The sequence below is a fragment of the Mesoplodon densirostris genome, chromosome 19 (assembly GCF_025265405.1).
Source record: "Mesoplodon densirostris isolate mMesDen1 chromosome 19, mMesDen1 primary haplotype, whole genome shotgun sequence".
Lineage (NCBI taxonomy): Eukaryota > Metazoa > Chordata > Mammalia > Artiodactyla > Ziphiidae > Mesoplodon > Mesoplodon densirostris.
Genome location: NC_082679.1, coordinates 56,089,390 through 56,117,381, shown reverse-complemented (window position 1 = coordinate 56,117,381; position 27,992 = coordinate 56,089,390). Strand labels below are relative to the sequence as shown.

General features: G+C 46.9%; 1 protein-coding gene across 1 annotated transcript in view; it reads right to left on the bottom strand.

Annotated features, from left to right (window-relative positions):
- Window positions 1-27,992, bottom strand: part of VAT1L (vesicle amine transport 1 like) — a 152,253-nt gene that overhangs the window by 91,668 nt on the left and 32,593 nt on the right. The gene's annotated exons all lie outside the window — the stretch shown is intronic.

Genomic DNA, 27,992 nt, shown 5'->3' with positions numbered 1-27,992 from the left:
AAGTGCTTCCTTACACCCTTAAACCACTTTTGGAATACATTTTTTTTGTTTTCCCTTTATACCTGAAAATGGGGATTCAGAGAGGGAAAGGAACCTGTCCAAGGTTATGTACCTTGTAAGTGATAAACCTGGGGTCAGGTTTACCCAGCTGTCCCTGACTCCACGGCCACTCTGCTATTAGTCTTTTTGTCCATCCCACTAAGCACTCAAGTTGCTGACATGGAAATCTTAGAGGAAACCATGGGTCCTTGACATCAATATGGAAGGCTTCACTGATCCACTCCAGATAGCTTTGTTTCAGGTTTAGATGGCTGAACAAATTTCAACCAGCTCAGTCCTAACTCCAGGGCTGTTGGGGTCCCCTCAAGCAGAGCACAGACAGTAGGAAATCCAGGGCCAATAGTTAGAAGAGAGTTGTTTGGGGGTCCCTGAAATTTGACTGTTATCAACAGACTGGCAGTTCAAAGCAAGATCCTATTCCAGAAAGGCTGGGCACAGTAGACAAACAATTAGAGGAGCAGATACATTTATATAAAAGACTTAGTACACTGTCTGGTACATACTCAGTACTCATTAACTGGCAGTTTTTAACACAACTGCTCTGGAATTAGGACTGAGACTGGTCGAAATTCTGGTTACCCACTATGTGGGAATTTAGGATAGATGCTCCTATCAGGGCACTGAGATTCAGGATTCAGCATCAGAGACTCAAGTAAACAGGAGACAAAGAAAGGACGGCTTAAAAGGGCCTCTGTGGGACCTCCCTGGTGGTCCAGCGGTTGGGACTCCGTGTTCCCAATGCAGGGGCCTGGGTTCCATCCCTTGTCAGGGAACTAGATCCTGCATGCATGCCACAGCTAAGATCCCACGTGCTGCATCTAAGACCTGGAGCAGCCAAATAAATAAATAAATATTTAAAAAAATAATAAAGGACCTCTATGATACAGATATTCTCTACCTCCTCAGCCTTGTTTCTCATCATATACCAGAACTCTAGCTTTGGAAGGACTAAGCATATGGAAAAATGCTTAGTCCTTCCTAAATGCCACCCCCTCTCACCACAGGACATTTGCACGTTTCACTGCCTGCAGCCCTCTCCCTTGTCTTTTTTCTTGGTTGATTCCTAGTCATCCCTGTCATCTCAGCCTCTCTTGTCACTTCATTGTCATTCATTCGATCATTATAGGGCTATTTCATGACTGCCACAAATAGATTAGACACTATGAGAGGTCCTGGAAAGATAAAGGTGAACAAGTTATAGACAGTCCCTATCATTTTGGAGCTTGCATTTCCCCTAGAGGCAACAGATACTTAGAAAATAAATATGCTATTAAAAGTACAGTCATACACCTAAACCAATAGGGTGAGAATGCCAATTCCAACCACTGAGCCACTGGGATAAGACCCCATTGGTGCGCTGCAGTCTTGCAAATATGTGGAAAATAAGGGGCAAGCACTCAAGTGTATGTGGACAATGCACTGGGGAGAGAGACTAGATGAAATGGGAACTTGAACCTGATGATCCCCGTGGTCGCTCCAGTTCCATGATTTCTAGGTCACATGGGCTGGTCTTAACTGGTCTAAAGAAAATCTATTTGAAAAGCCTCCCAAAGAGAATGAGAGTTTACACATTTTCCTACATTTAGTGAAAAATGGAATTTTCGATTGCAAACTTGACCATTTCCGAAATCACTTATAAAACAGAATTAGGTTTACCTCTCCCAAGAGCTGTTTTCACATTTAAACAGCTCCTAGAAACCACAAACCATTCTAGTAGTCAAATGTAAGAAAATGAGCTTGGGGATATCTAAAGAAGATGCCTGGAGGAAATGGTGAGGTCAGGTTGTTTTCCTCCAAAGAACTGTCAGTTTACTTTTTCATCTTCATCAAGGCAGAGAGGCCCTTGGACTAGGAGAGATAAATGAATGTTATCACAAAATCTAGTACATTGGATACCTGAGCCCTCCGTATGCTTTTCGTATGACAATACAAACTCCCACGCTGGGATTCAGACACGGGTTTAGAAATTTTTCTTTTTCCCCAGATCAGTGCTGTCATTTGCCTGCTCAACAATTCAGTTGACTCAATTGTTGTAAGAGGGGGAAGTTCACATCCCACTGTGTGGGCTGATCCATGTGACCCGCCATCAAAGGCAGCAAAGAACATTCTCTGTTTTCCCCTAGTACACTCTCAGAATCAGTCAGCGCCTCTTTTTCTTTAGCTCGTTTGTCGCTGCGAAACTCTTGAACCACGCATGACACTCTGTGTAACATGCATGTGCTGAGACTCTCAACAGTGAGAAGCTTCAGGGGCCGGTGACTGAGGGAGGAGAGAGAGAAGGAGGAAAAAAGTGAAGATTGACTGAGACTCTGGCATTCTTCAGTTGCTCAAGGTGTAAATGTGGAAGTTTTTTTTTTTTAATCCAAAAAACACATAGACACATTTTTGGGGAAGCCTTGGCAGGTAATATCTTTCACTGATTGGTTTTATCTATTATACAGCTCGGTGCTTCTCCGTATGAGCTGCCAGCACCAGCTCTGGAGACCTGTTGGACATGCAGGTTCTCAGGCCCCACCCCAGACCTGAAGAATCAGAACCTCTGGGGGTGGAGCCTGGTACTCGGAGTTCAAACCCTCCATCAGGTCCTGATGCAGCTCAAGCTGAGAAACCACTGATGTAGTTCATCCTTCATGGCGCCGCTCCACTCCCCGTGATGCAGAGGCTGAGGTCCCCGGGATGCTCAGAATCTCTTAATAGTACATGTTTTATTTCAAACCAGGGTGGGGTCTGGTTATTAGTATATATTTTATAAGCTCCCTGGGTAATTCTAATGTGCAGCCTCTGCTGAGAGCCGGCACTCTAAAAGTTTCCTTCTTCTAATTTGGTCAGTTATGGCCTTGACCATCATCCACTTCCTCCTTTCTGGGTCGAGGTTGACATCAGAGCCTATGGGTTTAGTATGTGGGATCCCGTAGGTGAGGGTATGACTAACAGTCTTCTGTGAATCAGAGATGCAGGAAGAGAAAATAATCCCCCACCCTTAATAACAGGATCTGAAGCTCTGGATGCCTGGAGACGTTCAGCCTCCCTGCTCCCAGGGCCTCGGCGAGGCTGCTGGACACCCAGGTTTCCCAGCCACTCACAGCTCTGCCCATCAGTTGTCTGCAAGGTGAATATTTAAACTTTTCCTCTGCTCAGGCTGCACCAAGCTCACTGCAGAGGCTCTCAGGTGAGAAGCGGTAGGGCTAGGTGGTGAAGAGTATAGATTTATTTATCCAATGTCATCTGCACAGAACTTCCTGTGTGCTGGGCAGGGTTCTCCATGCTCTGCAAACACCAGCTCGTTCGATCTGCATCCCGACCTCCATGAGGAGGGTACTCTTTCATCCTTGTTTTCCAGAAGAATGAACTGAGGCACAGAGAAGTTATGTAACCGCCCAAAGTCATACAGCAACAACAGAAACTAGATTTGAAACAACATCCCCTGGCTCTAGGGTCCACAATCTTAACCGCTGCCCCAAGCTACAGAACAGTAGAGGATCTGGAGACCAACCGTCTCTTACTGGCCAGTTGCTCTTTGTCAAGCACTGTGCCAGACACCTTACATATATCTCATTTTATCCTGCCAACATCATGCTCCCATCATGAAGACAGGCTCAGAAATGAAGGCTCAGAAAGATCAAGGTTATCCTGCTGGTCATTGGAAACCGAGGCTCAGAAAAGCTAAAAACTAGCAGCGGGAACTGATGGGATGTAAACCCGAGTCTCCTTGTCACTAAGCCCAAGTTCTCTGTTCTGACATCAAAAACAATTAAATAGAAATGAGACCCATCCGAGGTTGTAGAGCAAAAGCTACAGCTCTCAGATCCCAGCCCACTTACGTCCTGGGGCTGCCACGTAGGCTGGCTGAGTGGCAGATTCTTCTTCTCTGAGTCCGGGATGGTAACGTCTACTCCACAAGGTCAAAGAGGTCAAATGTGGGTCAAAGGAGGTAACACATGTGATGTGATTCACCAGAGAAGACTCAGAGCAGGTGCTCAATAAGCAGGCTTCCAAGTCCACCTCTTCCAGGAGGCTTTCCTGGATATCCCCAGAGGAGTTAACATCTCCTGCTTTGCCCTAAAACTCACACATACCCTTTCTCAACCATCTTTCACGCCGTGCTGTGGTTCTTCTTCTCTCTCCTCTTCCCTCCTCTTCCTCCTTCTCCATTGCTCTCTCCTCCTTTTTAAAAATCTCTTTCTTTTGTGTCTCCCACTAGCCTGTCAGCTCCTTAAGGGGAGGACCACATCTTATTTGCCTTTATCCACAGCAGTGGGTCCCCCTACGTAGGTCTCAGTAGCTATATGTTGAATGGATGAAGTAGCAGAAATGACAGAAGTTTGATGAGCAAAGAGCAAGGTAGTCAAAGAGGACTCACGGTGTCAGAGGGCGACTGAGGGCTGGGACTGGGCACATGTGCCCTTTCTAGAAGGGGAGGCTTGGAAGGAAGGTCCAGCAGCTTCTTGGCTTTATCCCTTGCTTGGATGCGGACAAGGTCTGCCCCACATTCCTTGGGCAGTTACAACTTTACATCAGTGATGGGGAGGGGGCGGGAAATGTATGTGCTCACCAAGAGTGAATATTTTCTGGTTTTTCCCTTCCACTATAGACACGGAGCGGGGAGAAGGGTCAGATGTGGGTAATAACTAAGGGAAGAATATAGAAAGAATGTTGGGATGAATCAGGTTTGGGCATAAAAATATATTTCTCAAAGAGCCCCCAGAGACTAATTACAGTTAGATGGCGGTACTGGGTCCTCCTAAGGCAGTTTGCAGGCGCTCCCAAGCTGGGCTGGGGTGGGTGTCTGCCCTGCTTTTGCCCCTCCCACCCATGCAACCTACTGGCAGAGTCCTGCTTCCAAGAATCTGGTCACCTGGGGGGACGGAGGGACATATTCATGAAGGAATTTGGTCAGAGTGAGCCCCACGGCCCATCGTGAGCCCAGCTTCCCACTTGGTGCCTAAAACACTTGGTCTCAGCACAGCTGGGTTTTCTAAGGACAGGTCATCACCGAGCACAACAGGCAGCCTTGGGACAGAGGGTAGGAGGGAGGTGACTTTCGCATTCCCTGAGTTTCTCCTAGGACGTGGTCCCGTGAGCACTGGGGCCTCCTGGGGTGATGGACCGGTGACAGCTCAGCCTTCTGCTCTGGCCGAGAGGGTAGACAGTCTGGTTTCACTTCATGGAATGTTTGAGGGTCAAACAAGATGGCGCATTTTTGTTGGAGAGGCAGCTCCAAGACAGGGGCGGGAGAGAAGCTCAGGTGGGGCCTTAGGAAATGGCCTGTAGGGGACCCCTCTTTCCGAAGACCAAAGCAGCCTGGCCCCTACAGAGCCTTGGACAGACAGGAGTAGAGAAACTGAGTCGTTATCCTCCTTCCACCATTTCAGCCCCTCATACCTGGAGTTGCTCATATGACCAGGAAGGGCCTGTTCATATGAACAGAGCACAGCATCTCTGGGGGTCCCACACAGGACAGCTCAACGTACAGGGGGAAGAGAATATGGACTTTTTATAAAAATCGAGGTGTGGCTGATACAGAAAAAGGCTGTACATACTCAACGAATCTTGATGAGTTTTAAGCTAAGTGTACACCCATGAACACATCACACTAAACTCAACCATCACCTCTAAAGTTTCTTCCTTCCCTTTTTTTTTTTTTTTACTTTTTGGTGATGAAATTTGACATAAATCTTCCCTCTTCCTAAGTTTGTAAGTAGTGTTAGCTCTGGGCACTGTGCTGTGCAGTGGATCTGGAAGAGGCTCAATCATCCTGTATAAGGAAACTCTGCCCCTCTGACTAGCACCTCCCCCATTCCCCACCCTGCCCCCAGCCCCTTGTAACCACCATCCTACTCCCTGCTTCTATTGAGTTTGACTATTTTAGATTCCTGATAGAAGCGGGGTCAGGCAGTGTCTGTTCTTCTGTGTCTGGCTTATTTTACTTAAGGTACTGTCCTCCAAGTTCATCCATGTTGTAGCAAAGGGCAGGATTTCCTTCTTTTTTTTTTTTTTTTTTTTTTCTTTTTTTTTTTTCTTTTTTGCGGTATGCGGGCCTCTCACTGTTGTGGCCTCTCCCGTTGCGGAGCACAGACTCCGGATGCGCAGGCCCAGCGGCCATGGCTCACGGGCCCAGCCGCTCCGCGGCATATGGGATCCTCCCAGACCGGGGCACGAACCCGTATCCCCTGCATCGGCAGGCGGACTCTTAACCACTGCGCCACCAGGGAGGCCCCCTTCTTTTTTTTTTAAGGGAGAATATTTCATCACCTATACCACGTTCTGTTCAGCCATTCACCTGTCAATGGACATTTAGGTTGTTTCAATGTCTTGGCTATTGTGAGTAATGCTGCAGTGAACATAGGGGTACAGATATCTCCTCAAGATCTTGATTTCAATTCATTTATGTATACCCAGAAGTGCGATTGCTAGATCATATGGTGGTGAAATTTTTTATTTTTTGAGGAAACTCCATACTGTTTTCCACAGTGGCTATACCAATTTACATTCCCACCAACAGTGTACAAGGATTCCCTTTTCTCCACCTTCTTTTTTTAAAATTTTTATTTATTTGTTTATTTGTTTATTTATTTACTTTTTGGCTGCGTTGGGTCTTCGTTGCTATGCGTGGGCTTTCTCTAGTTGCGGCGAGCGGGGGCTACTCTTCATTGCGGTGCACGGGCTTCTCATCGTGGTGGCTACTCTTGTTGTGGAGCACGGGCTCTAGGCATGCGGGCTTCAGTAGTTGTGGCACACGGGCTCAGTAGTTGTGACTTGCAGGCTCTAGAGCACAGGCTCAGTAGCTGTGGCGCACGGGCTTAGCTGCTCCGCGGCATGTGGGATCTTCCCAGACCAGGGATCGAACCTGTGTCGTTTGCACTGGCAGGCGGATTCTTAACCACTGCACCACCAGGGAAGCCCCTCTCCACCTTCTTGCCAACACTCGTTATCTTTTGTCTTTTTGATAATAACCATCCAACAGGTGTGAGGTCCTATCTCATTGTGGTTTTGATTTGAATTTCCCTGATGGTCAGTGATGTTGAGCATCTTTTGAGTCGGGCAAACCTGAATTGGAGACCTCGCTACCCCACGGATGGGCTGTGTGACTTTGGAAAGATATTTCACCTCTCTGCGTCTCAGTGGTCTCATTTATAAAATGGAGAAAGGGCTAAGGACGCCAAAGTGTTGAAGCTCACACGCAGACAGACTAGAGTACTCAGTCCAGTGCCAGGCAGAGAGCAGAAGCCCAGTAAATTTTAGGGCCCTTCTGCAGTTCTTACCCTCAAGAACGCGCATGCTGTGTTAGGAACTTCCGCCTCCTGGTTCCAGGTCAAGCAGCTTTTCCCCAGGTGCTCTGGGACTTAATGATTGTCAACTGCGGGGCAGGGAGCCGAGGTGGAAGGGTTCAATTCAGGGTCACCACTCCCCTCTCCCCTACCTCCCGGCAGGCACAGCTGTGAGCCTTGGCAACCAGAGTGTGGGCATGTGTATTGTAAATATTTTAAGTTTTCTCTCTATTATATGATGTTTTGACATCTTACGAACCTTTATGGCTGGGGAGAGACAGCCCCTCCCTGGGCTCACCGATTCAGTAACAAAGGGCTCCCCCAGGAGCGACTGGCAATCTTCGACGCACAAACTAACTAAACCAGAGCCCTCCCTCCTCCATCTGGTCCGTTCACTCCTGGAGGCAACACCCCTCTGCCTTATCCCTCCCAGGGCCGGGTACCAGGCATGTAGAGACGGTCTCTATAGCCCAACCACCACTGAAATTATTCAGAATAGGCAATAGCTGTCTGTCCACCCTGCCCTGCCTTGCCTTTCCCATAGAAACCCCAATAAAGGTCAGAGCCTAAGTACCCGCCCCCAGCTCCTGTCTTCTGCCTCCTGAGCACCCTGGTATCTTTCCCAGGTGGCACTACGTGGTGTGCCTCCTGCCCCTAGGGCTGGAGAGTATAGGACCCTTTGTTTTCCTGAGCCTTCCTCCGTCCCCTCCTGTGGCCGCATCTGACTGACCATCTCAGAAAAGAATACAAAACAGCATCCCTCGCTTTTGCCCCAGGGGTTGAGTGCTTTTGTGCAGTGTACAGCCCGCCCAACTGCACATGGTAACTCTGCTAACCCAGCCCTCGTGGGAATCATACTCAGTCTGTGTCTTTCATCAGGACTATTTTCCAACAGAGACTACGGGTGGCCACAGAACAAGCCAGAGCCCAGAGCCCCCCACACTGCCTAAGAACTGGACTCCAGGAACCACATGGCTGGAATGCTGGCCAGGGAGCCGGTCCAGGTTACCAGATGGCAAAGTCCCCTTCACAGGGCTCTAAATCGTGGTGGGTCAGAGCCACTTCCAGGCTGGCTGCTTTCCACGCGGTGAATCTGGATACATTTCCTGGATGATTACTTTTGCACAGTGGGATGCCGGATTCACGTTTCCAGCCAAATTACAATTTGTACTCACATTTTGGAGCTGTGGTTTTGATAAATGCATCTATTTCAACCAAAAACTTGTTAGGTAGGCTGAGCGTATAATTTATCATCTAAATTGGGATATGCTTTGAGAGCGGGGGGTGGGATGCTATTATTAACTTTGCTCACTCAACACGCATAAAGTAGAAGTGCCCTCGGCCGATTGATTGCCCACACCTATTACTGTGTGGCCACCCTAATATCAAGTCAAGGAAAGGAACAAATGGGGTGGCTGGGAGAGGAGGGCAAAGGTATAGGCGTCCGTGAGACTTGGATTGTGAGACTTGATCTACCACTCACCACCTGGGGGGCCGTAGCCCAATTATTCTCAACTGACAGCCTGATCTCTAAAGTTGGGATGATAATACCTACCTATATGTGCTAAACAGACATAGAGAGAGAAAGCTCTGCGTGGGGTCAAGCACAAAGTAGGGGCTTAGGCAGTAAAAGCTCACTTCCTTGCCCATCTACTGCATTGTCTGCACCATAACCATGGGGATTTGTGAAACCAACGTGTAACGGTGCCTGGCAGGCAGTAAGTTTCCCTGCTTGGGATGACGATTCTCACAGCTCAGCGGTCTGGCTTCGTGCCTTTTTCTGAGTGTCCCTGTTTGTTGAAGGCGCCTCATTAATCAGGCCTCTTGACAGAGCCAAGAGCCTGACCTTGGTTTCAGCACCCTTCGGATATGACCGACAACTTCATAGGAAAGCCCCTGCCCTGGCTACACAATACTCAGACTCTCAAATCCCTGCTCCCCCTGCCAGCTCTCTGGACTCTTTCTGTGATTTCACATCCCTCGGCTGAGGTTCTGACCCAGGCTGTGGTGCAGAGCCCATCACAGCTGGAGGGTGGCACGGGATGCTTCATGTTCAGTCCTCTAGGGAGCAGAGGTGTGGCGTCTCCAGAGAAGAATTCCCGCGGGGATGTTGAGCCCTGTCTGCTCGACCTTTTCTACCTCTCCATCCTCAGACCTGCTCTCTTTAAAAAGAGCAGCTCACTTCCCAAATCTTTGTCCTGCCTTTCAAAGATCACTGACTTTCTTTGTAAAGGCAACAAGGGTACAGTTATTTCACTCTTAATATTGTTTATCAAGCCGTCTCCCTTGGTTAGACACTGACACCACCAGCTCCAACACCATGCCTTGAATCACCTCTTTATCTGGAGCCCCCGGCACAGCGACAGGCATGCAGGACGTGTTCATAAAATGTGGGAATGAAGGAATGAATGAATGAACATCTCTTCGCATTTTTCCCCCTTTGACACATCTCAGTAAGGGAATACCCTGTTCCTTTCATGGTATCCTTTTCCCGTCCCATAAATTTTACATGTTTATTTATTGTTCTATTCAGTGAAAATGTGTGTGCCACGGACATAAATCAATGCCATGCACAGAAATCAGTGTGGTTTGTGCACATTTACTTCGTGCCACATGCTGTGCTGGGTTCTAGGAATCCTAAGTGACAGGTTCTGGACACAGATCACCCGTGGGGTACCCCTGACCACACTCACTAGCCATCTGGAATTGGGCAAGTCCCGTGAGTGCTCAGAACCCTCATCTCTCATGCGTGTGTGGTAATGGTGTCCTCCTCAAGGTGGGTGTGAGGAGTGAAGGCTGTGACCCTGTAAGGGGCTGGACATCCTGTCTGGCACCAGCTAGTATGGTAGTTAAGGACTTGGTCTCCTATTTCTGCAGCATCTCCGACCAGGCAGCGACACATGGTGGGACAAGAAGGCAGCAACCTGAGGAGCTTTGGAGACTTTAAGAGCTAAAAATCTTCTTGAATCATTTGCTCCATCCTCCTACCTGGCGTAGGAAGCCTAACCCAGCTCCCTCCTGTATACTTCCAGGATGAAAACTAATGAAATGGAAACAGAGGTTCATTACCTCCCAAGTTAGCCCGTTCTATTTGGGGGCAACTATGATGGCTCTGAAGAGTTTATTTGTCTTGTGCTCTGGGTGGTCCCCCTGTCGATTTTGCTCCTAGGAGGTATGAACCACTAAACAATAGACTTGTGTGTCTCATACTCCTTCTTACTACTCTGTTGAGAGTTCCGAGATTGCTCCCGCATCCTGAGTCTTCTTTTCTCCAGCCCAACTATATTCAATCTGTTTAACCCTTCTTTTTGGCAGATGAAACTATGGTCCAGTGGACAATGGCCTGTAGGGTAAAAATCCTCTTCAGTGTGGCAAAGTGGGACCATCTCCCTCCAGTTGAGCTCTAGCGGTTCTAGATATTTCTGTGTTTGCAGCCTACTTTCATAAAACAGAATTTTGAGTAGTATACTTGAATGGATCAAAAAGATCAAGATAACACTAAAAAGGTAGGGAGGATGACATGGCTATTCACAGCCACAGCACAGCAATATTTCATAGTCTCCGTAAGGGCAATGACAGTCATTCCACTGTTTCCTTGGTTTCACCAGTGGACTCAAGTGGCCTGATCAGGCTCTTTTCACATGTATTCATGAGACAAATTTCTTGCATGGCCCAGTAAATAGGAGATCTTCCTTAGGCAACAGGTTCAATTTAAGCTTCTCCTTTCACTCACAGCAAGTCGTATCGTGTGCTGTGATGAATTTCAGAGCTCTCTCATGTCCACACTCTGATGGATAGGCAGGATATGTATCCTCAGTTGTAGCAAAAGTCAACTGTACACATGGGTGGGTCATGGCCAAGGTCTCAGGTGTGTCACTGGTCCAGCATTAGGACAGCACCATCGAGGGCTGCAGGTTTACACTGAGAAGCCTGGGGGACAGAGGGAGCAGGGGAAGTTTGGCTTTTGGCTCCCTGCGTCCTCCCCAGCACCCACTGCTTTTGGCCACTAAATATTTATAGGCTGCAGTCAACGAAAGAGCTCATATAGGTACACCACTCACAGGCCCAGAGTTTCCTAACCGCTTCCTCATTCCCAAAAAGCTCTGGGAAAGACCAAAGCTATTATTTCCTGAAGCACAGCACAAACTGATCATATTAGTAAGCTCTCTCGACAGGTGAGAGAATGCAGTCACACGTTTTGCAGTGGAAGAGTCTACTCTGATCCTAAGCTCTTTAAAAAATATATTACTATAAAGCAACACATGTTCGTGTCCCTTGTAAAGAATGAAATGGGGAAAATACAGAAGATGATAAACGTGTCAACCATCATGCCATATCTCAGAGATAAAGACACTACATACTTGGGCTCCTTTTGTTCCAGTAGTTTTCTGACACGTATAGATCAATATTTGGTTGTCCACAGAATTGGAATCACACCAAATATACCACTGTGTACCCTGATTATTTTTTTTCTTTCTAAGCTTACATTGTGAGCACGTTCATGGGTTGTGAAACATTCTTTAACATCATTATTTCGAATGGTTGGGGAATATTCTATTGTGTGATATACTATAATTCCTTTTACCCAATCCCTATCTTAGAGGAAATTATAATGCTGTACTATTATATGCCATATTTCAGTGAACATCTTTGAGTGTAGATCTTTGACTGTAAGTTTCAGGCGGCAGGGTCTAAATCTGTTTTATCTGCTACTGAGTATTTTGTGCCTAGCACATTCTTAGACAGACTGTAGATGCTCAATGTGTGAATACAGACTGGCCGCCTGTTTGACTCTCTCCTTGATTATTTCTTTAGAAGACGTTGCCAGTAGGTAGTGTTACATCCTGTATTTTATATGGCAACCCTACCAGTATAAAATTATAAGGTCAAACAGCTTAGTATAGTTCTAAAGAGAAGATCTGGGAGGCAAAGCAGGAATTCCAGACTTTGTGGTCCACAGATTGATAAAGTAGAGCCTGCCGATGGTCGTTTTTGCTTTGAAGAATACATTTTGGTATTGGGAAATCAAACATGGTTCCTGACTTAATAGCTTACAAGCTATCTTAAGTAATGAAATGGTGTCTACGTGTGGTTCAAATTTGACAACATACTCATTTGTTAATTCCACATACTTAATAAATGTATCCTTCTCTGTGTGATTAAGAACCTCATTATCATTGCACAGATGCTGTCTGCCTGGAACAGGTGAAGTTCATCAATTTAATTTGATCAAACAGTTGTCCAGCACCCACTCCACATGGACCCTGTGCTACGTGCTAGAAGCAGAGAGATGCCTAAGACCCACTCTGACCTCAAGATGTAGACAGGAAGACCCGAGGACAATTGGAGCATGCTAATGTCTGGCATACAGAGGTGGGTGATGGTTGGATGGTTGGATGGATGGACGAATGGATGAATGCAGTCTGGTGAAGGCATTATCAGTAATACAATTGTGAAACATTCTTTAACATCATTATTTTGAATGGTTAGGAAATATTCACAATGTTGAGGGTGTAGAGGTGAAAGGGCAAGCAAGGCTTCCAAAGGGAAGTGACATTTAAATGATGAATAGGAATTTTCCAGGAGGAGAAATAAGAGGAGCTAGCAAAGGCTGCGGGGTTGAAACGTGCTTGGTTGCAAGGGGAAGATGGACAGATGGGCATGGCTGGAGATGAAGAGGTGGGTGGGCAGGAAATGATGGGGAAGGATGCTTGAGTTCATCTTTGGCTGGTCATGAATAACTCGTTCAGAAGGTTTGGGCTTCCCCCAAAGTACACCCTCGGATAAAGATTTGTGTGCGTATGGTTTATTTGGAAATTGATCCCAGGAAGTAAGATGAAGGAGTATGGTAGGTAAGTCAGGAGAGGAAGGAAAGCCTACGGACCTAGAAAACGGCTTGCCGCAGTGAACAGCTGGAGCGCATCTCTAGTGGGGACCTTCTGAGAAACCAGGTAGGACACACCTGATGATTCTCCCTCCTAGGGGGAGGAAGCTCAGGTATTTATGCCCCCAAGTCCTGTCACTCACTTGTTGAGGATGCTTCTGGGGGGCGTTAACTCCCAGACACTTCCACCTTGCCCCAAGCAAGGGCGAAGTTGCAAACCAGAAAAAATGACCTCAGGCAGAGAGCTGCAGGAATCTGCTGGCATGAACTGGGACCATGCACTGACCTCAGGGATGGAGGGGGTGGGTATGGCTGGGCAGCCGGGGCGTCTGCCGCAAAGCCTAGCGGGTAACAGGTTCGATCTCAGCGAGGCAACTCTGATTAGACAAGAATAATCCTCTTCCAATGAGTTAATACCATCAGCACTTCCTGCCTCGGGTGTTCACTGTTTCCTAAAGCCTGCAATGGACTTCTTTCCTGCTTTTCACATAATTACCACCTTGTCTCTGCTTAAATGTTACCCACTCGGTGAGGTCATCTTTGATGATTCAATCTGCAGTGCGTCTTCCTCCCTGTTTATTCTCTATGATAGCATCTTGATCCTTTCCACATATATATCGTGTAATAGGTATGCATATGCATATCTATGTATATGTATGTCTGTGTGTGTATATATATATAATATGTCTATACGTGCATATATTTGTTTGACCTTTGGCTATGTGCCTATCTCCCTTATTTGCCACTGTATTCTAGACGTCTAGCTTGCTGCCTGGCGCATAGTACGTGCTTAATAAAGGTCTGTTGGGTGAAGGAATGGGGTCCCCCACCCGCCTCATGTACTTTCTGGCAGATGGAGTCTCCTCTCCTGTCTCCTCCCTTGTCCTGGGGCTGCGGGGCTGGGGAAGAGCCCTGAGCAGCATGGGGCGGGGGGTTAGTGGCAGTGAAGTTGCCCTCTGCTTGGCCCTGGGAAGGGGAGTCCCAGTCTTGGCACTGAGCACGTAGTCACCTTCTCATCACGGGGATGGGCTCTAGAGAACAGGGCTCCTTTCAGTCACTTCTCTTGGGGCTTAAAATATTTGCCCTCCTTAATGCATTCCTGCGTGGATGCATCTCTTAATCATCTCAAATCCAGGAGTTCAGCCTCACTAGTGTAATTAGTTCCCTGAAAGGTTTAGAACTTTTTGTGGGAGGGCTTGGGGGCCCCTGGGAAGGAAGGATTGCCAGATAAAATCCATATTTTGCTAAATCTGGCAACCCTACTGGGATTGACCTTCTGTTACGGCTCCGGAGAAGTGGGGGGGGGGGTGCGTACGCACCCGTCTAAGCTGGCTTGGTGCATAGCACCTCCACCTCCCCTGCCCGCCACCGCCCCACAGGCTTCACTACTGCCCTTCCACTGCCCGCCGGGCTCCTCAGAGGCCAGCGTGACCCCCTACACCGTTGGAAAAGACAGCTTGTAGCAAGGTCGCTTCAATGTTCCAAAAATAGCTGAGTAGGCAGAAAGCCTGAGCAGATGGATCCCGCCGTCTCCTTCCTTGTTTCCTGACCTGCCTTCGTGGTTTAAAACACGGGCTTTGAGAAGGACCCATCTGAGCGTGAATTCCATCTCCATCTTTGCCAACCACGTGGCTTTGGATTCTGAGCTTCACTTCCACAAGGCTCCATGTCCTGAATCTCAAAATGAGTTGATGATAATGGTATATACTACATGGAGTTGTTGTAAGCACACGTAAGATAATGAGAGCAAGGTACTTGGCACCATGTTTTTAAAAAATTAAAGAACACATACATTCCCATGCTTAAATCCATATATATATATATATATATATGTTTCACAAAATTTGAAAAATTGGAATTTTACAATTAAATTTTTAAAAAATTGCTACTAGGTATTATCTTAGACCTCATTCATCCATCAGTTTTATCTATTCAAAGAGTTATGAATAAAATTCAAATAGTTGTGCCGAGAGTACGGCAAGGGGAAGAGGCTCGTGAAGCCGACCTCACGCACAGGCGGATCAGGGACCGCATGATGGAGCCCTGTCTTCCTTCCTCACTGTCATTACCTGCCCGAGACTTGCAACTCCATGCCTCCCTTGGGCTCTTGTGCCGTGTTTCCCGGCAACCTGGAGAACTCCTATTTGCCCGTGAGAATTCTGCTGACATACCATCCCTCCCCGATAAAGAATTAACCCCTCTTTCTCCCAAATGCTTCCATTGCTTTTATTAGTGCAGACTCCAAACTCTAGTTCACGTATGCAGTTGCTTATCTGTCTCCTCCAGAGACTGAGGAGTCTTCCCGAGGCAAGAACTGCCTTACGCATCTTCGTCTCCACAGAATGGGCATCTGTATATCTTGCTCTGTGTCAACAGATCCTCAGGTTTATTCAGCCCCAGGAAGAGTTTTCAAAGTCTCCCCTTGGAAAAGAGTGACCAGCCTGATTTTGAAAGCCCTTGATAGCATCCCCCGATGGACAGTCTTGGGTACCACTACTGCTTTCCAAAAAAGTGGAGTCCAGACTTGTCCTTGAATTACTTGGGACTCTTATTTTGATACTACGTCCCAACCCTAGGCTGAGCCCAAGACTGTTACCTCCCAAGGAAGCAGCCTCCAGGCTCTTCCAGTCACCAAGCAAGTCCTCTCCTTGTCAGAAAAATGAAGCTCCAGCTCTGAAAAGCAGGGTGTTCAGGAGACAGGCTGACGGCCCGATGGAACTTTCTGTCAGCTCTCTGACATTCATGGCATCCCTGTACACCTGACACAGTCTGACCATGGCCCAGACATTTATCAGAGAGAACAGGAGGCAGCCGTGTGTCCCTCCACTGCCCCCAAGACCACCACCATTGGTGGGGGTGACAATCTGTCACATGCAGTGGATCAGCAAGGAGGGAATAAAAGGGGCGCCGCTGACTGACGTCAGAGCTACATATGAGCATTTAGAAGTGCTCGGGGAAATGTGTCACTGTCATGCAGGAGGGCTTTGAGTTAATGGTTAACTTTTAAATCCATGTAGCTCACTCCAGGTTTGAGACTGAAGCTATCGTAAACCCAGTTTAACCTGAGGATGGACAGGGCAGAAAAAAAGTGCAAAAACAAGAGTGCCTATGTAATTCGAATATCTGTCTCCTTAAATCCATGCTGGACGGTCTAACATCATTGCCGGTAGTACAATTAAAAATGGCAGAGTGGGGGGGCTTCCCTGGTGGCGCAGTGGTTGAGAGTCCGCCTGCCGATGCAGGGGACACGGGTTCGTGCACCAGTCCGGGAAGATCCCACATGCCGCGGAGTGGCTGGGCCCGTGAGCCATGGCCGCTGAGCCTGCGCGCCCAGAGCCTGTGCTCCGCAACGGGAGAGGCCACAACAGTGAGAGGCCCACATACCGCAAAAAAAAAAAAAAAAAAAAAAAAAGGCAGAGTGGGTGTCATGTGCTGTGTTGACTACTCGTATACATTAAATGAGTTTTCTCATTTTACAAATGAGAAGAATGAGACTTGGAAAAGTTAAGAAATGTGCCCCAGGTTATACAATCAGCAAATAGCAGGGCCAGGATTTGAAACCACGTCTGCCAAGGCCAGAGGGCTAACCTCACCTAACCACCTGAGTAGACATATTCCTTCCTAATTAGGCTGTGTATTTGGTCAGAACCTCCCGTCTGTATGTTTTCTGATGCACACAAAGCTGAATGCCTGCTCCAGGTGGAGGAAGAGGATATGAATGCCAGACAGATTTTACGGACACAAAATAAGCAATGAAACCGAGGAGGATAAATAGCATACTTAGTGTCCAAGTACTCCTTGTGGGTTGTTTTTCTTGTCCTTTTACACTAAAGTGTGTTCCTGACATTCTCGGACCACAAACTTCCTCCTCTATCAAGAAGTCAGCCCTTCCACCAGCTGGGCATGCAGCCCGATAGGTTGGGCATGAGAAAAGCTCAAAAGTGGAGGAGTTCACAGCTGTGAGATTTTGAAAATAACCATTCATTCCCGTGTGACACAGATGGGTACCATTTTATGAGGAACTTCTTCCTCCTCATACAATAAGCTGGGTTGCACGTCTGCTTTTCTTAGCAAACACAAAAATGCGTACAGGATAATTATTCCATTACTTCTTCTCTCTGAGGTAGGGCATGATTTGCACAGGATCACAGGCACCATTTACTGCGCTGTCACTTGGAGCTGGCATTGTGTTAAGGATTCTATTATCTCTTTACCTACACAGCAAGCTTAGGAGCAATCGCAAACCTGGAGTGAGCTATGTGGATTTAAAAGTTAACCATTAACTCAAACCATTAACAAAGCATTCGCTATGATGTGAATTTTATACACAAGGAAATTGAGACTTAGATGAAGCACCTTGGTTAAGATCATCCAGTAAATTGCTGAATCTCGGATTTCAAGGAATCTAAGCCTCTGTGCCCTCATAAACCTAAACTAATGTGTACTAACACAGAAGGTAGAAATGAATAGTCATACGTCCTTTACTGCATGACATTTCCTGTGCATCACCATTACAAAGTTCTGCCACACAAATGACAATGGTTTCTAATTCCTAGTGAACTTCTTAGCGTCAGGCTCTGCTGGAAGATCTCTGCCTCGCTGCTTCTCAAACTTGACCACGCATTGGAGTCTCCTGGTGGACTTGTTAAAACACAGATTGTTGGCTTCCATCCCAGAGTTTCTGATTCCATAGTAGGTCTGGGGTGGGACCCAAGGAAAACCACAGTTCCATATGAATTAACTCACTGACAATTCATATCAACACTTTCATCCTCATTATGAAGATGAAGAAACCAAGGTCCTGAGGGTTTAGTAGCTTGTCTAAATAAAGAGAAATACACCTTTAATCTTTCATTTGAGCTCCTCTTCTTTAAGTTGAGCCCAGAGTAGCTTTAGTTCTCTCTTCTTGATACTGAAAGCAAACCCCACCATAGGAGACTAAAGCCCAGGGCTCAGTTTACCCAGCTCAGGGCCATATTGTGAAGTTATTCTGATGTTTTGTCTGGCATATATCCTGGGTTTATTAATATCAAGTGGAGCCCAAATGGTTTAGGAAAAAGCAAGTATTCACCAGCTCCCTTGTCCACACACTGATTCAACCCATTAGCACTAATTAGCTGCTTCTGGGCACTCAGCAGAGTTCTAGACAACAGGAATGATTCTCAGAAAAAAAGGAGATAAGCTTCCAGAACTAAGCATAGGGCTGGGAAGCAAGGTCTAAATGACGGCCGTCATTGGAAATTCGACCAATGGACCAGGTAGGCAAGCAGGTCTGCACGGGCTACAGATATGATGACGGTAATCATAATGGTCATCACAGTAATTGTCGTAGGCCAGGTTCTCTGGAAAAGGACTCTGAGTGGAGACCTGCATGCAGAATGTTTATCGGGAAGGACTCTCAGGAACAGCATCTGCAGACCAGTGAGGGAAGCAGAACTGGGCAGACAGAGAGGTAGAGCTGTGGTGCAGCTGCAAGAGATGCTCTAATAGGTCCCCTAAGGAGCTCTAAAGATGGGCTAGCCCTTCAGAGCTATCTCTATTGAGGCAAGGGGACTGGGCTTCTGTAGCCGTGCATTCAACAGTGATTAGATGGGGGCTGCCGGAAACCTTGAGCAAGGCCACTCCCTTCCGTTGAGGACTATTACTGGGGAGGGTTACAGCCATGAGTCATCAGTAGCCAATGCTCCTGCCATCTCGGGGACATGAGTACCTCAGTCCCGAAGGGCGTACTAGATGGCACGTCACAGCATCCACTAGTTTTATTAGGTAACATTTTTTGAGTACTTACTAGGTTCCGGCACTGTTTAAACGTTTTACACATATTGATTCATTCAAGCCTCCTAATACTATGAGATAAGTATAATAACTATATTATACATGAGGAAACTAAAGCACAGCTGAGTAATAAGCCAGAGAAATCAGGATGCAAACTCAGGAAGCCTGTTCCAAAGACTGAATGCTTAACAACGGTTAACTATCTCTCTTGACTCTAAAAATTTAAAGAAGGGGATCGTGGTGGGGGCGGATGGTGGGGGGAGTTGGTGCTGGTGAGGAGAGTGATAGGTAAGGAGGTGTTCATCCAGGAGATAAAGACTGGCAGCCTCACAAGAAAGCAAGGATCACCAAGGAAGGTGGACAGGGCCTTAGAAACCACTGGGTCTATCTCATTTTACTGAAGAAATATTGACTCTATCTCATTTTACAGAAGAAACATCTGGTCTACCTTATTTTACAGAAAAACCTAAGGCACAAGATGGGAAAGGGCTTATCCAGGGTTGCACTGTGATGCTGTCAGACCCAAGGATAGAGTCCTGGACGCCTGAATATCTTACATTCAGGCATCCAGGACGGTAATTGCTCTAATGAGAGAAGTTGAAGGACACTCTGGAACACAGCCATCCCTCAATCACCCAGCTTCCACACTGACCTGCTCCAATCTGTTCACCCTTCAGCAACACAGGATCTTATAAAAATGTCAACCATGAGTTAAATCTCTGCTCAGAACCCTCTTATGACTCCGCATGGCTTTTAGGATAAGGATAAGGATAAAATTGCCAACATGGCTGCTGTGTGGTTATTCATCTGCCAGTCCCTCACAGTCCCCTTTTTTCTCTGTTCTTCTCCTCTCTTGCCACACTCTGGTCAGTTTCTTGAATGTACCCGGATCCCCATTGCTGCCCGTTCTCATAACCTCCTTCCCTCCTCCCTTCACTCTTTCTACCTCCTCAACTCCTCCTCCTTAAATACCAGTTCTAAGTTTAGTTCCTCGGTACAGTCATCTCTGATTCCCTAGACCAGGTGCTTAGGTCTCTTGTGCTACAGTCACGGCACCATCTCCTCCCCCGCCCTTAGTACCTGTCACCACCGTCATCGATGATTCATGTGTCCCTGGTAAATATGTATTATATTCACAAGACTGCAGGCTTCAGGATGGTGGGATCAGGCCTATGTTGCTCATTCTTACATACCCAGAGACTAACGCAGCTATCCTCAGGGCTTGTACTAGATAGATGAAGAGAGAAAGAGAGAGAGGGAGGGAGGGAGGGAAGGAAGAAAGGAAAGAGGAAGGAAGGGAGGGAGGGAGGGAGGGAGGGCTAAGGGGGGAGAGAGAGAAAAAGAGAAAGGAAGGAAGGAAGAAGGAAAGATGGAAGGAAAGAGAACAAAGATAAAAGCAAGGGAGGAAGGAGAGAAAGGAGAGGGAAGAAGAGAGAAAGGTACAGAGGAAGAGAAAGAAAGGAGCAAGAGATAGAGATACAGACAGAGAAATGGACAGAAAGATAGACAAAGAGACAGAGAGACAAGCAAAGAGAGATGAGAGACAGAGACAGGGGCTGGGGGTGGGGAGGGAGGGGAATAGTGACCAAGTTCGGTGGGGGTGGGTGGTGGGAAGAATGGGGGGGGCGGGGTGGGAGGAGGACTCCAGGTGGCGTGAGGAAAGGTGGGGTTGAATGTTCATCTGTGTATCAGGTCATACCGCTGAGGAGCCTGAGCACATTTTGAACAGGGGATGAGCGGGGGATTCTGTTGCGTTTCTCATGGAGTGAGCTGTGAGCTGCAGGATGGACGCCATCAGAGGGACCAGTGGCCAGCCAGGGTGGGTAGAGTACCCAGGACCATGGCTGATAGCCTGGTGGGTACCCGTGAGGACAGACGAGGCTGCTTCTTGCTACACATCTCATTCTTTCCCAGCTGAACTGATTTTTTTCATCCTAATATGGGCAATAATATTCTGAAAAGCAACTGTGGCCTTTTGGGTGTGTTGCTGGGGAAGTGGGCAGGTCCCTGGGGTTATATAAACTCAGCAAAGTCTAGTCTGTGTATTTGGAGTTCTTGGTACATGTCCAAGGCCTGGAACTATAGAGGTAAATCTTCTTAAAGTCTTAGGTGTTTTAGGGAAGTGATGTTTGAAAAGGGGCTTATGAGACAACCCCACTAATTCACGAGACCTTTGTGCAGCCTCCTGTCAGGGAAGATGAACAAAGGATGCTGAGGTCGGCTTTATCTGCCCCTTGCTCCAAGTTCCAACAACCAGCCGCCAGCTGACTGTCCTATTTGCTGCTCTCTTGCTTCCAGCTATAAGTGCCAGAGTGGCAGTGAGTAATATTTTCTAACCAGATAGATAATAATATGATGATAATAGTAATAGTAATAACAGCAGCTGACACTTGAGTTTCCTCTATGCAGCTAGCTTGCAAAGCCCATTCCATAATCCTCTTTCTTTTTAAATTAATTAATTAACTTATTTTTGGCTGTGTTGGGTCTTTGTTGCTGCGCGCGGGCTTTCTCTAGTTGTGGTGAGCAGGGTCTGCTCTTCGTTGCGGTGCGCGGGCTCATTGCGGTGGCTTCTCTTGTTGCAGAGCATGGGCTCTAGGCGCACACGCTCAGTAGCTGTGGCACGTGGGCTCAGTAGTTGTGGCTTGCGGGCTTTAGAGCACAGGCTCAGTAGTTGTATGGCACACGGGCTCAGTTGCTCCGTGGCATGTGGGACCTTCCCGGACCAGAGCTCGAACCTGTGTCCCCTGCATTGGCAGGCAGATTCTTAACCACTGCACCACCAGGGAAGTCCCTATAATCATCTTTTAAAACACCATAGAAAAACTGAGATAGGTATTATACCCATTTTTAACAGATGAAGAAACAAGATCCAATGAAGTTAAAGTACTTGTTCAAGGTCTCTGACCTTGAAAATAGAGAAGCTAGAATGAAAACCAGCTCTGACTTTGGAACCTGGGTCCTTAAGTTCCATACTGTCTTCATAATTAATTTGAATGCCGCCTTTTGGCCCCTTTCTTCCTCCATTTCCTCTACAAATATTTATCAGGTCACCCCACTGTGCTGGGCAGTGGGCTGTGTGCTCAGGATACAGGGATGAAGAGATCACACCATCCCCGCCTTCATGGACATGGCAACCTAGGGCTTATTTCCAGCTGGATACTTAACATCAAGGGCAGCTTCAGCACTAAATCTGCCTGATTCTTTGAAAGGATGGTCTTGTCAACAGAAGATGCTCCCCTCTCCTGTAGATAGCTCAGCTCTCCTGAGTAACCCCAGGTGGTTCTCAGCTCCCTGGGAAGGAAGCTCACCAACAAAACCCATAGCATGGAATCCATTCCACTCCATTCTAAGCAGAAGCACAGTTGCTCTGAGCATGGCCTCCCAGCCCTTAAAAATGTGGGCTCTGTATTCAAAGAGACCCAAGTTCACATGCCAGTTCATCCTCTCCATGGTTGTGTGATCTGAAGCAAGTAACTTAACCTTTCTGTGTCTCAGTTTCCTCTGTTAAAATGGGGATGTAATAGTATCTACCTCACAGTGTATGGAAATTACTGGACTCCATCTATTTTAGCTTTTATTCCCTCATGAGCTGATACATATGTTCAACAAATATTGAGCGAATGAATCCTGTCTCAGAGGCCTAATTTAACCTTTATAATATTTGTAATAAAGATAGTTTCTTTGGCTCAGTCATGACTTACTGTAATGGAGTGAAAAGCAACTAGAATAAAGATCACATGAGGCTTTTGCGGACATAGACCAATCTAGCTTGGAAGAAATGTTTTTAGATATATTTTTTCTTAACCTAAGGCATATTGCTGACTTGTGAGGAGTCAGGCACTGGCTGCCAGCATCAGAGATTTCTGGAAGCAGGGAGGTGGGGCCTTGGTCCATGACACGTCTCTGCAGCATCTTTGACATTTAGGAGGGTGAGGTCCGGTTACCTGGGGTGCGCAGTTATGGAGTAAGGGTCTTAACCACTCCAGGGAGTCCCCAGGCCACAGCCCTTCCTGCTGAGGCCGAGAGGCAGCTAATCCTCGTCTCCTGGATTATTCAGGAAGGATGTGACAGAGGCACTTTGTCCTCTTTAAATTTCCAGAGGTTCTGTTTCCTAGCGTCGCAGGCCCCTGGGGACCAGGAGGTCTTGCTATAGTGAAGCCTCTCTTGTCCAGGGCCCAGGGTGGGGCAGGCGGAAGACAGGAGGGGAGGTGCAGACGATTCCGAGGCCACTGCTGTGGGGTTGTCTCAAGAGCACTGGATTGGGAGTTGCTGGCCCTGGATTTTAAGTTCACATTTGAGCTTTTCTCCTAATGGACGTTGCGGCCTTGGGAACGACGCTGAAATTCTGGATCTGGGAAATTACGATAGCTCATTTTCGCCGGGTGTTTATCCTGTGCAAGCACTGCTCCAAGTACACGAGTGCCACCTGAGGCTAGCCCTAATGTCACCCCACTTTACAAATGAGGAAGTAGAGCCTTAGAGGGGTTGGGAAGAGGGAGCTGGCATTAAGCCCAGGGAGTCTGGCTCTAGAGCTCGTGATCTGAACTCTTCACTGCCACGCACCCTCCCACGGGGAGGGTTGTTACGAGGGCTAGATGAATAACGTTTTCAACAGCTAGTGTGCAAAAAAACTTGGTGTCTTTGTCTCCTTCCAGCTCTGAGATCTCATGCATGCGCCCTCTAGGTGGAGTGCTGAAGGGTACAGACTGAGCATAGCTGTACCATGGGATGATGGGGGGTGGTGAGACAGCCACAGGGCCATGAAAAGGAGGCCACGTTCAATTAATAATGCACACTGGATGCAGACAGAAAACTCAGAAGAATATTCAGAATGTGGGATGGCATGAGCTAGACTGCCAAAGATTGCTTACTAGACTGAAATTTACAAGATCCCTAGGAATGAGTTTTTTTCTGAGATTAACTCAATGATGGGGCCCTCCTTAGCTCAGCAAATAACTTTTCCAGAACATAAAAAAATGGCTTGCAACAGTTTTTTTTTTTGTTTGTTTGTTTGTTTTGTGGTACGTGGGCCTCTCACTGCTGTGGCCTCTCCCGTTGCGGAGCACAGGCTCCGGACGTGCAGGCTCAGTGCCCATGGCTCATGGGCCCAGCCGCTCCACGGCACGTGGGATCTTCCTGGACCGGGGCACAAACCTGTGTCCCCTGCATCGGCAGGTGGACTCTCAACCACTGCGCCACCAGGGAAGCCCATTGCAACAGCTTTTGATTCACAAATGTTTACTGCATTTATGATGTGGCAGGAATGAATCACAGGATTTCAAACATGAGGCACTTGAAGAAGACTTAACCATGATTTGGGGGTTGCTGACTTGAGTAGCTGGGTAGATGTTGGTGCCGTTCATGATCAGCAATGGTTTTGTTTTCAACAAACTGTTCTCCTATAGTGATTTTGCAGATGGCCGTGTCTTTTCTGCTGACATGGAATGACTCTCCAATATGTCCCATTCCTCCACCACACTAAGGATTCCTGCTTACCCCATGCTTTCCCAGTTTCTTGTTAGAATGGTGTATGGTTAATGATGTATGGTTAAGCCATTCAGGAAGGACCCCCAACACATGAGCACTTATATAGGGTCGGGGGGGTGGGGCTCATGATGCACCCCTGTAGATTCTGGCCCTCCCTCTGTGGTATCTCCTTGGATGTGATTTGAATGACACTGGGAAATGCCCCATCCATAATGAATAGAATTTAATAATTGAGTAGTAGCCATTTAACTCTGTCTGAAAGTTAAACTCTGCTTTCCTTTCCAAGATCTGTGGCCCATCTCTGTTCTCTCTGTTCAGATGAGATGATGAAAAAGGTCAAAGGGCTCTGAAAGCCCGGAAGGCATCAAATGTCAGACATGGATGCAAATATCCACACAGTAACAGTAAGGTTATTCTCCAGAAATGGAGCACACCCCCAGTTAAGATGCTCAAGGTCACGGTAGCTTGTTAATGGGATTGGCAGCAAAACCCTCTATGGAAGTTCCTGACAAGAGCCCCACTTGCTTATGTATTTTCTTACTTTTCCTTTATGAGATTGTAAGGAATCTTCAACCAGGTTCTAAAGATTTCATTAGTGGCGTTATTGTCTTACACCATCTGGCCGTGCTACTGTCAGAGGAAATCAACAGTGTCTTCAGAGATGCGACAGAGCAGTGTTGACACTTGGGCGATTCCAATGAGAAAGTGCCTGGCTCTGGATCGAAGTATTTTCCTATAATATATTAAAGTTCCTTCCATATTACAGTTGAGGCTGGCATTTCTCACTTCCCATCTGCAAATTTCCCATCACAGCCTTTGATAAAAAGCAGACAGAAGTCTTGGTGCCATTACAACTGCACACTTTATAGGAACTCAGTTTAGGAAACTTTATCCTAATCAGGTTGAACTTTCTTTGTCACCATCATCAAATTAGGAAACGTGTACCCAGGCCATAGTCTTTGGCTCTTTGAAATGTCTGTAGTTGGCACTAAGGTAGGAGATGGACAAATATATGTTGAACGAACGAATAAATGAAGGAATGAATGATTGGGTTGTCAAGTGGAAGGAGAATGGATTTTAGAATCAGCCAGATCAGGGTGTGAATCCTAGTTCTATTACTTGTCGCTTGTGTTTTCTTCAGGCCTCTGTGGGCTTTCCACACTGGGAAGGGGGGCAGCCCAGAGAAGGTGGCTGTATTCGTTTTCTATCGCTGCTGCAACAAATGACCACCGAGTCCCTGGCTCAAAGCAAACAAACAAAACCAATTCATTCTATTAGAGTTTTATACTGTAAGAGGATAAGTAAGAATGTCATTCTATACAGATGTATTATATTACAGCTCTGGAGATCAGAAGTCCAAAATGGTTTTTTGGCTTTTTGTTTTCTGGCCACGCTGCGTGGCTTGTGGAATCTTAGTTCCCTGACCAGGGATAGAACCCGGGTCCCCTGCAGTGGAATCGCAGAGTCCTAACCACAGGACCGCCAGAGAATTCCCCAAAATGGGTTTCCCTCGGCTAAAATCAAGGTTTTAGCAGGGCTGTGTTCCTTCTGGAAGCTCCAGGGGAGGATCCCTTTCCTTATCTCTTTCAGCAGATAGAGACTGCCCACATGTCTTGGCTTATGGTCTCTTCCTCCATCATTAAAGCCCTCAGGGTAACATCTCTGAGTCTCTTTCTGACTCTCCTCCCTCCCTCTTCCATCTTTTAGGACCCTTGTGGGTACATCGGACCCACCTGGATAATCCAGGATGGTCTCTCCATCTCAAAGTCCTTTCCTTAATCACATCTGCACAATTCCTTTGGCCATGTAAGGGATTAGGACATAGATGTCTGCGGAGTGTGTGTGGGGGGAAAGGAATCATCCTGCCTACCACAGCAACTGCGCCAGACTTACTCAGCAGTGACGGGAAGCAGCTCCACACCTCTCCAGGGTGTCACAGATAATGCATGAAAAGTACTCCCCAGGGAGCTCCCCCCATCATGAGAGCCGTGGCTGGTTGTCTTCTTGGGAGGAGTCTACTGCTGCCTGGGGGCGACTCGCTGGTCTTTCCCCCGTGGGGTGGTGAAATGGTCTGTGCTCCCTTTAGCACTTGTTGGGTTTTGTAAGACGGTGTCAACTCCACCTCAGCTTGCTTGAGCATTCACATACGTGGTTATGCACTTGGCCAAAAAACTTTCCTCTCACGGAAACCTTGAACTCCGTGCTGCATGCCACTTAGCAAACCTTGGTTGGAAAAACGTTATTTAAGGAGACCCACCCACCTGAGAGCTGGGCAGTCCAACCACACCCTTCAGCTGTCCATGGATTAAGCCAGACCACATCCTTTTTGGCCTAGGGTATTTGCTTTTGCTAAATGTTGCATTACTTCGGTGCAATTAGACGACATTACAAGCATACCATAAGAAAAAGCATCACAGAAATTGCATTGATTATAACTGTTTTGTTGATGTATGTTCATTGCTTGTCAGCATACATTTCTTATGAGAAGCCACAGAGAAAGATTCCCCCAGTCTTAAAACCCAGTACTACTTATGGTTTTCCTAATAACTGGTTTATTTCCATCAAATGAACATTAGTGCACGTGACTGATCATTCTTCTCTTTGCACAACTCACTGTTAGGAAGCAAGCGCCTTCACCAAAGCTTTAGCACATCAAAGCCTGCATTACACGCACCACCTTAGTTACCTACCCTCATTGTCCCTTTCCCCCAGTTCCTCCATCTGTTTCACATTTAATTTCTTGCTGTTGTACTGTCTGTGTGCTTAGAACAAGGCATGATAAGAACTGTTATTTTCCAAGACTTTTTTTCTCTTTTGTGAGACCCATGTCCCTGATACATTTCTCTTGGTTTCAAGAACAAACTCAAACAAACAAACAAACAAAATCAAAACATGAAACGAAACATCATCAGTGCCAGTGTTTCAGCATGGACTCTCAGCAGAACTGAATCCAGCCCCATTGTAAAGCCTGGTGCTTATGTTGATAATATGGAAACAGGTCTCTCACGCTTTGTATGCTGAGCACACCGAGCTCATAAATGCCAGCATTCTGAATGGCTTGCTTGCCGTTAATAGATTCAGTGGCACCAAGATCCATTTCTTTTCCGAGGGATATTTTAACTTTTACTGTATCTTTACTCATGGTCAAAAGACATTGGCAAATTTGCTAAAGTGATTGATGAGACTCCTCTTAAAGCATTCCTAAAGTTTCACGTCTTTGCCTTCACATTTTTGTATGTGAGCTTGTCTTCTTGGAAAGGAAAACCAGAAATGTGCTTTACACTATGTAGGGTTTTGGTAGTTGTAGAAAGCCAAGATAAAAAAAAAAATCAATGTTAGTAGAACCTCCAGTGAAAACATCACGATACACCTAACCGAAGAGTTCATCTCTGAGTTCGTCAAACCACAGAATCCCCAACACCAAGAACCTCTCACACCAGATACTGGATGGTGTATCTGGACCTTCTCTTTTTAATCTCTATCCCCATAAAGTCCAAGACATAGTATGTATTCGATAC